This window comes from Cebus imitator, unplaced genomic scaffold, assembly GCF_001604975.1.
Source record: "Cebus imitator isolate Cc_AM_T3 unplaced genomic scaffold, Cebus_imitator-1.0 Scaffold259, whole genome shotgun sequence".
In the NCBI taxonomy this organism is placed as follows: Eukaryota; Metazoa; Chordata; class Mammalia; order Primates; family Cebidae; genus Cebus; species Cebus imitator.
Window position 1 is genome coordinate 1,599,470 of NW_016107574.1, and position 11,573 is coordinate 1,611,042.

An 11,573-nucleotide genomic window follows, 5' to 3' on the forward strand; every position below is an offset into this window, starting at 1 on the left:
AGAGTCTTGCTCTGTTGCTCAGGCTGTAGTGCAGTGGAGCGATTTCAGCTCACTGTAACTTCTGCCTCCCGGGTTCAAGAAATTCTGCCTCAGCCTTCCAAGTAGCTGGGATGACAGGCGCCCGCCACCACACCCAGCTAATTTTTGTATTTTTAGTAGAGACGGGGTTTCACCATGTTGGTCAGGCTGCTCTCGAACTCCCGACCTCGCGATTTGTCTGCCTTGGCCTCCCAAAGTGCTGGGATTACAGGCATGAGCCACCGTGCCTGGCCTACAGCCAGTATTTCTTCAGATACTCTCTACTGCTTTCTCTCTCCTTTTGGGACTCTAACAATGTGTATTTTGGTCAGCTTGATGATATCCCACAGGTCTCCTAGGCTCTGTTCCCTTTAATCTTTTTTCTGTTTTTCAGACTCAAAAATTTCTATTATCTTCAAGTTCACTGATTTTCTCTTTTGCCTGCCCATATCGGCTTTGAATCCCTCTGGTGAGTTTTTCATTTCAGTTACTGTATTTTTCAGCTCCAGAATTTCATTTGGTTTCTTTTTATGTTTTCTGTCTCTTTATTGATATTTCCTTTTTTCTGTGGATTTATTTTTTTCTGAATGGGTCATACTTTCCTGTTTTTTTTGTATGCTTTGTGAGTTTTGGTTGAACATTGGATATTTCAATCTAATAATGTGGTAATCCTGGAAATCAGATTCTCCTCTTTCCCTAGGGTTTGCTCTTTTTTGTAATGTGTGTTATTATTTATTGTTATAGGTAGTCTCTGGGTCAAGTATCAGTGTGATGCATCAATGTAAAGTCTTCTCAGGTTTTTTTCTGAGCTTGAGCTTTTCCCTGGGTATGTGCAGTCAGTCTCTAATTTTCCCTATATGTACAGTTGTTTTTGAATGTCCTGGTACCAGTGTCTGGCTCCCTACAAAGGAAAAAGAGAAAAATGAAGGGCAGAAAAAGGGCACTGGCCCTTTAAATCTTCTGGCAGTCACTTCAGCCAGAGGAGGAGAAGGGACTTCTAATAGTTGGGGGATGCACGCAACAGTGGCTGCCTTGTCTGCATCTCTGTGTTCACAGGCAGTTATCAGAACACAGGTCTCCAGCATTTGGAGGGCAAGTTTCCCTTTGCTCATTTTGGCTCCTGCAAGCCGTATGCCGGTTGCTCTGGGAACGTGTGCATAACTGCTTGCCAAGGAGTTAGGAGTAGATGTTGGTAGCTACTACTGTGCTAAGAGCTGAAATGGATTGAAATTAACCTCAATTTACTATCCAGTCGTCCCCCGGAAGTTGCAAGCCTTCAGTAGTCTGCAGAGTTCCAAAGGATTACATCAGGCAGATTCTGCCAGTGCAATTGTTGTCTAGGTGGAGAGACACTTTCCGAGTGCCTCCTACCATCTTCCCAGAATCCTCTCATTAAATCTTAAACCATATCTTTAATTTGAATGGCTTTGACAAATGAATAAATATAAGCATACTTTGGCCATTTACCAAAGCATGGTTGTAGTGTCCATTACTTTCTCCACCTGGGGGAGCAGAAAATGAAAGGAAACAATCTATATTTGCCGTTCGGAACCAGGGTCGTCCTAAATTGACAGAGTGCCTAAAAACGAACTAACACTTATTTGCTTTTCGTCTCCCACCCTTCCCTTTTTTTTCCTCTCTCAAGGATCATTGATTTCAATGTGCTATGTGGGAGGAAACAAGATCGCTGCCACCTCTCAGGGTATATTTCTAATGAGGTCAGGAAAGCATAGAAGCAGTGCCTCCCAATCATAGGACATAGTTTGATCCATCAAAGATCAATTCTAGAATGCCTTTTGTCCATGCTTGCACATATTTCTAATATGTACCGTAACACTGGACTTAAAAGAAATTTCTCTCCAAATAGAACGTATTAATCATGTTTCTCATCTGTCACTCCTTTGGAAGTTGAAGATTTCCCTTAGGACTCAGGCTGTTGTCTTCTCTGATATCCCAAAGGCTTGCCGAGGAAATGGGAACCATGAATCGCAGTTGATTTGGAGTAGAAATAGCCATAACTCAAGTGTGATGGCAACTCCCCTGTTTGTTCGTCAGGCTGTTAAGCCTGTTACTTCCTAAGGCAGCCTCAGAGCAAAGTGCGATTTAATTGGCTTTAGCCCGAGAAGCAAAGGTAACAGGTGCTGGGTGTTTGGAGCTTCCTGCCTGGACCTGCTTTATCTTGGCATTAAGTCCAACAGACACAAACTAGGCAAGATGGCCCCCGTAAGGATTGAGGACCAGAATAAAACTCTAATGTGCCAGAGCTCTAGAGGGAAGATGAGGAGATAAAAATGTAGGTAAAAAAAAATCACTCTTCTTCACTTTTGAATAAATGATAAATGTTGGGTAGGAAAATGGGCATTGTGTTGATTTTATAGAAGGAAGCTGATCTCATTTGTTTTGCTGACTGTATTCCCTGCTGAAGTTTTATGTATAAGGTAGGAGGATCCAAGGAAGGGGACAGATGTGGGGCCCCTGCTATGAATACCCCAGGGGCTGACTTGTGGGAAGCTTGTTCGCCCTCTGGAAAGAGTCATCTGTGTCTCCTGCCAGTGAGGGGGCTGCCCCCACCACCGCAGCTCTCAGCGCTTCTGTAGCCTGAGGGCTGTGCCTGGGATCGGCTGCATGACGGTAACCATCAGTTGTTTCTCATCAGGCTCATTCCTGGTTAGGAGTGGGCAATTGTGAAAGGAACCAAGGTTTAACAAGCCATGGGGGAGGTGTTGCCCTGGTGTTTCCCAACAGCTGGGGGTTTATACCCGGAATAACACGAAGACTACGCGGAGTGCTTCGTGGCGTCTTTCAAGCACTGTTGGTCTCTAGCAGGAGACAAGATGGGGGACTGGGAGGGCTTGGAGAGGGGAGGAGGGATACTGTGCTTGCTAGTTCCTGCACATAGTTGGTGCAGTGATTAAGAAATTCACAGAATCATGGAGTAAGAACAATGATGCAGATCCTGGCAAGGTGGCAGCAGTTGTGCCTTAGTGTTTGAATCTTTCCACGTAACTTCATAAAAACACGGAGAAACTGGAGTAGCAAAACTAAAATTCAGTGATGAGCTTTGCACCAAATATACAGGTGGCAAGCATCTCCACAAACCCTTAATAAGAGCACGTGAAGACTAACCAGCTTGTTACCAGCGTTTGTGCAGGAGGAAGCCAAAGGAAGTGATGGGGTGTCTGATGCATCTGAGAACAGAACTCCACAGTAGCCATCAGGAGCTCAAAATCTCAGTGAGCCAATCTGCGAACAGCCACTAACATTGGGAGCAGTTTGCAGCTCCAGTGGGTGAGTACGAGAGGTTTGTGGTAAGGCCTGCAGGGGCTGGAGCAGTCAGCGTCCCAGGAACGCCCAGGACATAAGCCCCACCTGAGGGATAGGAGCCAAACAGCAGCAGGACAGGAATGGTGGAGGCAAAGGAGAGAGAAGGTTCTTTGGCAGGGGAAGAGAGCCAGGAGATCTCCGAAAGTAAGTGCTGTATTTTTGAATACTTCACAAAATCAACAGAAAAGGGAACTCTAGAGCCCTAAATAAGAAAAAAAACTATCCTAGTTAAAGTCTCCTAGAAGTTCAGAAAAATTTCACATAAAAATAAGAAACAGAAAAAAGATTGAGGTAAAATGCTATGCAAACTTAGGAAAGTAAGGTGCGGAATGACATGCCCACAGTGAAACACGTCACAGACATGCCCATAAACAGATGAAAATTGTAGTGTTCATAGCATATTTACAGGTTTAAAATAGTGTATGCAAAAACAGCATACAACAGAGAATTAGAGAAGCTGAGGAATTGAGAGAACTCAGGAAAGAATGAGAAAAAAATCAATTTAAAGAAGGAGGAACACATGAATGAATAAACATGACAGATGATGTCTTAAGCAGGATAAGAAGGACAATTGAAACCAAAATGAATGAAGAATATTTAAGCCAAAGCAAAAAATATAGAAGATAGGCAACAACATTCAATATTTACATAATAGGCTTCGACAAAGAAGAAAACTAAAGGCAACAGAGCAAATATAAACAACTGTAATTTAAGAAAACACTTCTGAGATAGAGTTTGAAACTGCACTTTGAAGAGGCACAACCTACAACTGAAAAAATAAACCTACAATGGCCAATAGGGCATACTTATGGTAAAATTATTCTACTTAAAAAAATTCCCTGGTTAATCAGACAAAAGACCAAGTAACTTTTGGTGGAAAAAAAAATTAGATTGCCATCAGAAATTTTTGAAGCAACAGTTTAGGTCAGAAGAAAATGAAAGGACATGAGTTGTAGGGACAAGGGTGTTCATTATATAATTCAATAAGCCCCAAGTTTACTTTACATGGTGTTCTGCATCTTGTTAAGTTTAATAATAACAAAATTTGACCCAGCAATCCCATTACTGGGTATATACCCAAAAGTTTATAAATCATTCTACTATAAAGACACATGCGCACATATGCTTATTGCAGCACTATTTACGATAGCAAAGAATTGGAACCACCCCAAAGACTCATCAATGATAGACTGGATTAAAAAAAATGTGGCACATATATACCATGGAATACTATGTAGCCATAAAAAAGAATGAGTTCATGTTCTCTGCAGGGACGTGGATGAAGCTGGAAACTATCATCCTCAGCAAACTAACACAGGAACAGAAAACCAAATCCCTCATATTTTCACTCATAAGTAGGAGTTGAAGAGTAAGAACGCATGGACACAGGGAGGGAAATATCACACACGGGGGCCTGTTGGGGCTGAGAGGGCAAGGGGAGGGAGAGCAATAGGACGACAAATACCTAAGGCATGTGGGACTTAAAACCTAGATGATGGGCTGATGGGTGCAGCAAACCACCATGTCAAGTGTATGCTTATGTAGCAAACCTGCACATTCTGTACATGTATACCAGCACTTAAAGTATAATAATAATAAAAAAACAAGTTAAAAAGAAACAGTACCAACAGTGGGCAGGTGGGCAAGGTAATGAGTTAGAGCCGGTGGGATCAGCCTATGATGAATGGGAGAGCAGTGCTCTAGGCAAAGACGAACAGAGATTCCATCTCCAGCTTGTCTGCCTTGGGATAAAGGGCTCACAGGGGAAGAGTGAAAATATGATTTCATTATTTTTATGTCTTTTTAACTTTCTGTGGAGAACAGGGTCTTGCTATGCTGCCCAGCAGGTCTCAAACTCCTTGGCTCAAGCTAGTATCCTACCTCCTCGGTCTCCCTAAGTATTGGCATTATAGGCGTGAGCCATCGCATCTGGCCTGAAATGGGATTTTAAGGAGGTGTTGAAACTGTGTGTGTGAGCTTATCCTAGTTTTTAAACATTTACAACCAATTTAACATTTTACAAACCAAAATCTCATATAGGTCTAACAAAACACGTGTGTGATCTGGAATTGGTGATCTGGAATTGGTTCTCGGGCAGAAACTGTGGCTTCTTACTGCACTGCAAGCTCTGTAAGGACAGGTACCCAGCCAGGATCCCCCTCCTGGCAGCCTGGAGGGCAGGGAAAGGTTGGTGGCCGAGCAGCATCATAGACACCTGAGGCTTAAGTGTTCCCGCTGCAGACTCTGAAAGCGGAAGCTGCAAAAGACAAGCTAGGTCACTTGGTTGGGGATCTCCTTCTTATTTAGTTAGAGACAGGGTCTCACTCTGTTGCCCAGGTTAGAGTGCAGTGGGACAGTCACTCATTGTTACCTCAAACTCTTGAGCTCATGCAGTCCTCCCTCCTCAGCCTCCTGAGTAGCTAGGATTACAGCCATGCACCTAGCTAACGTCCATCCAGAATGCTCTGTGTTCTAATTCTTGGGTGGATTCTTTTTTTTTTTTTTTTTTAAGATGGGGTTTCACCATGATGGCCAGGCTGGTCTTGAACTCCTGACTTCAGGTGATCCACCCACCTCAGCCTCCCAAAGTGCTAGGATTACAGGCGTGAGCCACAGTCTTAGGGTGGATTCTAAACATCTTTTCTTTTTCTTTTTTTCCTAAAGTGTTGAAAGGGCTGAACATGGTGGCTTATCCGTGTAACCCCAGCACTTTGGGAGGCTGAAGAGGGCAGATCACTGGAGGTCAGGAGTTTGAGACCAGCCTGACCAACATGACAAAACCCCATCTCTACGAAAAACACACACAGAAAAATTAGGTGGGTGTGGTGGTGTGTGCCTGTAATCCCAGCTACTCAGGAGGCTGAGGCAGGAGAATCGCTTGAACATGGGAGGTGGAGGCTGCAGTGAGCCCAGATCTTGCCACTGCATTCCAGCCTGGGTTACAGAGGGAGACTCAAAAAAAAAAAAAAAAAAAAAAAAAGGATTAAAAGGGGAAAAAAAAAAAAAAAAAAAAAAAAAAAAAGTATTAGAAGGAACCATATGAAGTCTAGATTGAGGGCTAAGACCAACTTCACATCAGTTCCTGGTCTCCTGGCTCTCAGGCCAGAGCTATTTCCACCAGGTGGATTGTGCTACTTCCTCAGCACCCATTCTGCAGGCAGACTGGGTCTGCAGTGACTGTACAGTCACTGGCTCCAGCCTCTCTTCCTGGAGGGCTTCCTCCTGTCCTTCAACTTTGACCTCCTTCCCACCTTTAGAATCTAGTGCAAATCCCACATAGCTTCTTCATGAAGTATTTCCCAATTATTCCAGCTACAACTCCTTTCTCTAAGTTTTTTTTTGGCATTAATTTTCTTCACAAACCGTAATTGACATTGTCTTTATAAAATTTAACCTTTCCCATGTCTCTCCAACTAGACTTGTAGTTCCTTGGGGGCCCAACCCCAGCTATTGTTCAGGACCAGGCACATAATAGCTACTCAATAAATATTTATTGATTGATACAATTTAAAATTGATGAAGACTTTCCAAACAAGTTTACAAGAGAATGGATGATGGGAGCAGAATTGAATTTAGTCCCATCACTTACTAGCTGGTGACCTTGGTTGGGCAAATTATCTATCTTCTCTGACCTCCAGTTTCATCCTTTACAAAATGAGGGCGATGATAGTTTCTGGCAGCATATTTGTGGGGATTAAAAGAAATAATGTGCACAAATCACTTAGCGTGCTGTCAGACATAAAATCAGCTCTCAGTAAACGGTAGTTGTTTATCGTGACGGGGCACCTATATTTTTAAACAAGAAGGAGATATGCAATTCCGTTTTGAATTCTCTGCTTATTGTCCCTTGTTTCTTCCTTCCCAAATGCCTCCCAAATTTCCCATATTATTATTTTTGAAAACAAACTTTATTGTTTAGAACAGTTTTAGATTTACTGTGAAGAAAGTACAGTCTTTATTCTCCACGCGTAACTTTCACATCTTATATTAATATAGTACATCTGTCACAATAAACGAACCAATGTTATCACAGTATTAGTAACTAAACCCTGCACTGTGCCATTTTTGTCACTTCATGTCAAGGGTACATACTATCAACATGACTTTTTATTGCTGAGGTTAACCTTGATCATCTGGCTGAGGTAGTGATTGTCATATTTCTCCACAGGCAAGTGACTCTTTTAACCAACCCCCTTGTTATCCTATAGTCTTGGAAAGTCACCACGTGTAGCCCATACTTAAGGAGTGGAAGTTACGCTCAACCTTCTTGAGGGCACAGTGTATATGTAAATGATTTGGAATTCATCTGCATAGATTTGTCCCTTTCCCCACATTTATTTATTTTGTCATATTTGTATAGGCTTACAGATAATTATTTTATACTTTTGATTAAAATCAATACTACTTTAAATTGTTTCAGCTTTGGGCATTGGGGGCTCATTCAGCTGTCTCCTGTGTTCAGCTGCTTGTGTGTGTGTGTGTGTGTGTGTGTGTGTGTGTGTGTGTTGTAAGCACTTCTTCATTTTCTGGCACTACAAGATGCCCCAGGCTCATTTTGTGTATTTCCTGCTCCAATTCTAGAATCAACCATTTCTTCAGGGAGCTCTACTTCCTTTTACTGGAGAAGGGTATTTAAAACCAAGATCCTGGCCAGACGTGGTGGTTCACAACTATAATCCCAGCACTTTGGGAGGCCAAGGTGAGCGGATCACCTGAGGTCAGGAGTTTGGGACCAGCCTGGCCAATGTGACAAAACTCTGTCTCTACCAAACATATAAAAATTAGCTGGACATGGTGGTAGGAACCTGTAATCTCAGCTACTTGGGAGGCTGAGGCTGTAGAATCACTTCCACCCAGGAGGCAGAGGTTGCAGTAAACTGAGATCACGTCACTGCACTCCATCCCGGGTGACAAGAGTGAAACTCCATCTCAAAAATAAATAAATAAATACATATATAAACCGAGATCTGGGCACTAGATGGGTTCTCTGTTACTGGCCTGTCCTTGCTTCTAGGCCCTCTCAGCTGATGTATGTGTATGTGTATGTATGTGTATGTGTATGTGTATATGTATATGTATATGATGTGTGTATATATATATACACATACACACACAGCTATCTTTCAGTGTTTCTGTATGCAATCATCTGTTTCTATATTAAGCTAAACATGAGTTCATACTGATGTCTCCAGCTCTAGTTTGTGATCGTCTCCCCTTGCTTCTCTGTGACCTCCCACTCCATCAGTGAGAACCTGGCTCCCGTCATCCACCATCATTTCACCTAACCGTTCAGTTCTAGTGTACATGTATAGCCGTGTTCAGATTGCTAACCTGTACTGCTGTGGGGAACAGCTTAATCAACTTGAGTATAGTGTTTATATGCAATTATTTTTGCTTCGGTTTTATAGACTGCACTCATTTATTTCCCAAGTTGCTTAGGTCAGCACCTTCCTCCCCACTCCCTCCCCTTCTTTCAGTGAGGTATTATAGTTTCACTCATTTTAATATACTTAGATCATTTTGTCACATACTGCATTCCATCCTGGGATTCCTTTGACCTCCCAAATGATTTTTTTTTCCATTTGCATACATTATGGTTCATTCTTTGTGCTGTAAGGTTCAGTGGGTTTTGATAAATGCATAGTGTCATGTATCCACAATTACAGAATCATACAGAATAGTTTCAATGCCTGAAAAAAACATCCCCTGTGTTTCACTGATTTCAACTTCCCTGTTTCCCCATAAGGTCCTGGAAACCAGTGATTTTTTTTTTTTCTGTTTCTATAGTTTTGCTTTTTCTAGATATCATATAATTGGAATCAAAGGGCATGTAGATTTTTTCAGGCTGGCTTCTCTCATTGGCAATATGTATTTCAGGTTCATCCATGTCTTTTCATGGCTTGATAGCTTATTTTTATTACAGAATAATATTCTTGTTATAGATACACAAGTTTGTTTATACATTCATCTATTGAAGGACATTTTGCATACTTCCTATTATAATTTTTTTTAAATCAAAAGAGTTTGTTTTTTTTTCTTACAATGGATATTTTATTTTTCCTTTATAGAAATAACATGTGAAAGTAGAGTATTAGAGTGGTTTGGAGAATGGGTTTTAAAGCAGATGGCACCGTGTACTAGCTGTGAGTCCTCGGGCAAGAGCACAACGCCTCTGAGCCCCCATCTCCCGCTCTGTAATGTGAGGTTAGTGGCGATGTTTCCTCTCTTGGTTGTGAGGATCGAATGAGAAAGCCCCTGTAGAGAGCATCCTTGAATGTTAGTTTTGTGTGTACATCCATGTCCCCAAACCCAACCTGAGACAGCTTTAAACAAAACTAAGAGTTGCTTTATTGAGATATAATTCACACATCATGCACTTTACCTGTTTAAAGCGAGACACACTCGTGCTGGTGTTTGTCGATCTCTCCAGAAGGTATCCAAGTTTTCCACAGAGACATCATGACTCTAAGATGCATCCTCATTTCTGAATTGTTGAAATGTGAAACAAACACATCACAGATCTCACAATAGAAAATCTAACCAAGCCTGCTCGGGCGTCGTGATCTGTATGAAGTGCCTTGGAAAAGGGCTGAGCTGTGGAGTGGAAGGTGTCTGTCTTCTCTCCATCACGCCATACTCTCTTTTCTCCACCCCAGGGTTAAAGGAGCCTGGAGCATGCCCAGGTGGGATGGGGAGGTGGAGAAGGATACGTTTCTGAACTAGAGAAAAATGTGTGAAGAAAGGGAGGATGAGTCCAGGCAGATGCTTGGGAAATCACAAGGATCAGAACCTGGGGTTTCCATGGCTGAGACTAAGGGTTAGGAGGGCATTACTCTGGGTGTCAGGCATTGGGAATTGCCGCACTCCCTGCAGGGTGGGGACAGTGGCATCGAGGCACTCCTGTGCGTTCTGCCAGTAGATGACATTGTGGATCTGTGGAGAGAATGGAGAGGGCCACCAGCTGAGGAAGCAGGTAAATTAGAGAAGGACGACCCTGAGAGAACCCTCTCCAGCTCTCCTACCACCTGGAGGCACTCACGTGGCTGCCACTCAGTGTCCTCTCAGAGGCTATTGTACCCAGCCCATTATCGAAGGCAGAAAGATAGGGAGAATTCATTTAATAAAGATGGGCTGAATGCCAGTTCTGAAGGGACCCTCAGCTGGATGTGATGGGAATAGAAAGATACATCCTACGGCGTCCCTTACGGAGCCTGTGCTTTGACGGAGACTTGACATGCCCAAATGTGACTACAGTACAGACGAGGCTATGGTTACGATGCAATGGAACAGGTGGAAGGCGACTGTACAGCCTCTCTAGGGTGTCCCCTGGCTGGGTCTGAGTGCTCTGTCCTATTGGCACAGCCTGTATCTGGCTCAGACTTTCCCAGCTATGTGCGAGTCCATTTCATTAGAACAGCCTATCTTCTGCCTACGTGTAAGGCAGCTTACTATGCTAGCAAGTCGCCCCAACCTTTTTATCTTCAGTGTCAACAATCTCACCTCCCTTCCCTTTCCCTCTGGGACTCCTCTGATGCAGCCCTCTGTGACTTTCCTCTGACTTTCTCCAAAACGTGAAACCTGATGTGGATTCTATTCTCTGCAATAGGAAGGGGAGGGCTAAGGGCTCCCTTTTACCATGCCGTTTCCTATTTAAACAAAGGCTTTGTGCTGTGATAACACCAGGCGTTTATGCTCACTCTGACCCCAGAATCCTTTCTTCTCCCTCTGTGTGTTGTGCTTTGTAGTCTGTAGCCTCAGGTAGTCTGGTTAGTTCAGTGGTTTGGAGCTCATCACCGATAAGATCAAAATCCTTTGCTGAAACTATTAAAGGAAAAATTTTTCAATGATACTTGTTAAAGCACGGGAAGGCAAAGTTTATTCTGGTCCATTGTGATAGATAGAGGGACTCCTGCAATGGTGTCTTGCATCTGGAGAGAGAGATTGGGCTTGACTTTGAATACATCATAGTATGAGCAAGCAGCGATTTACAGCCAAGGAGCAGGGTGGGGTCAGTGGATGGAAAATTACTCAGAAGAAACATCAATGGCTAGGAGGTTCTGACTAAACTGACCTAACAGGATTCTTCCTGAAGAAAGGCCAGGGGGTCCGGGAGCAGTGGCTCACGCCTGTAATCCCAGCACTTTGGGAGGCTGAGGCGGGCGGATCACGAGGTCAAGAGATCGAGACCATCCTGGCCAACATGGTGAAACCATGTGTTTTTTTCTTTAACA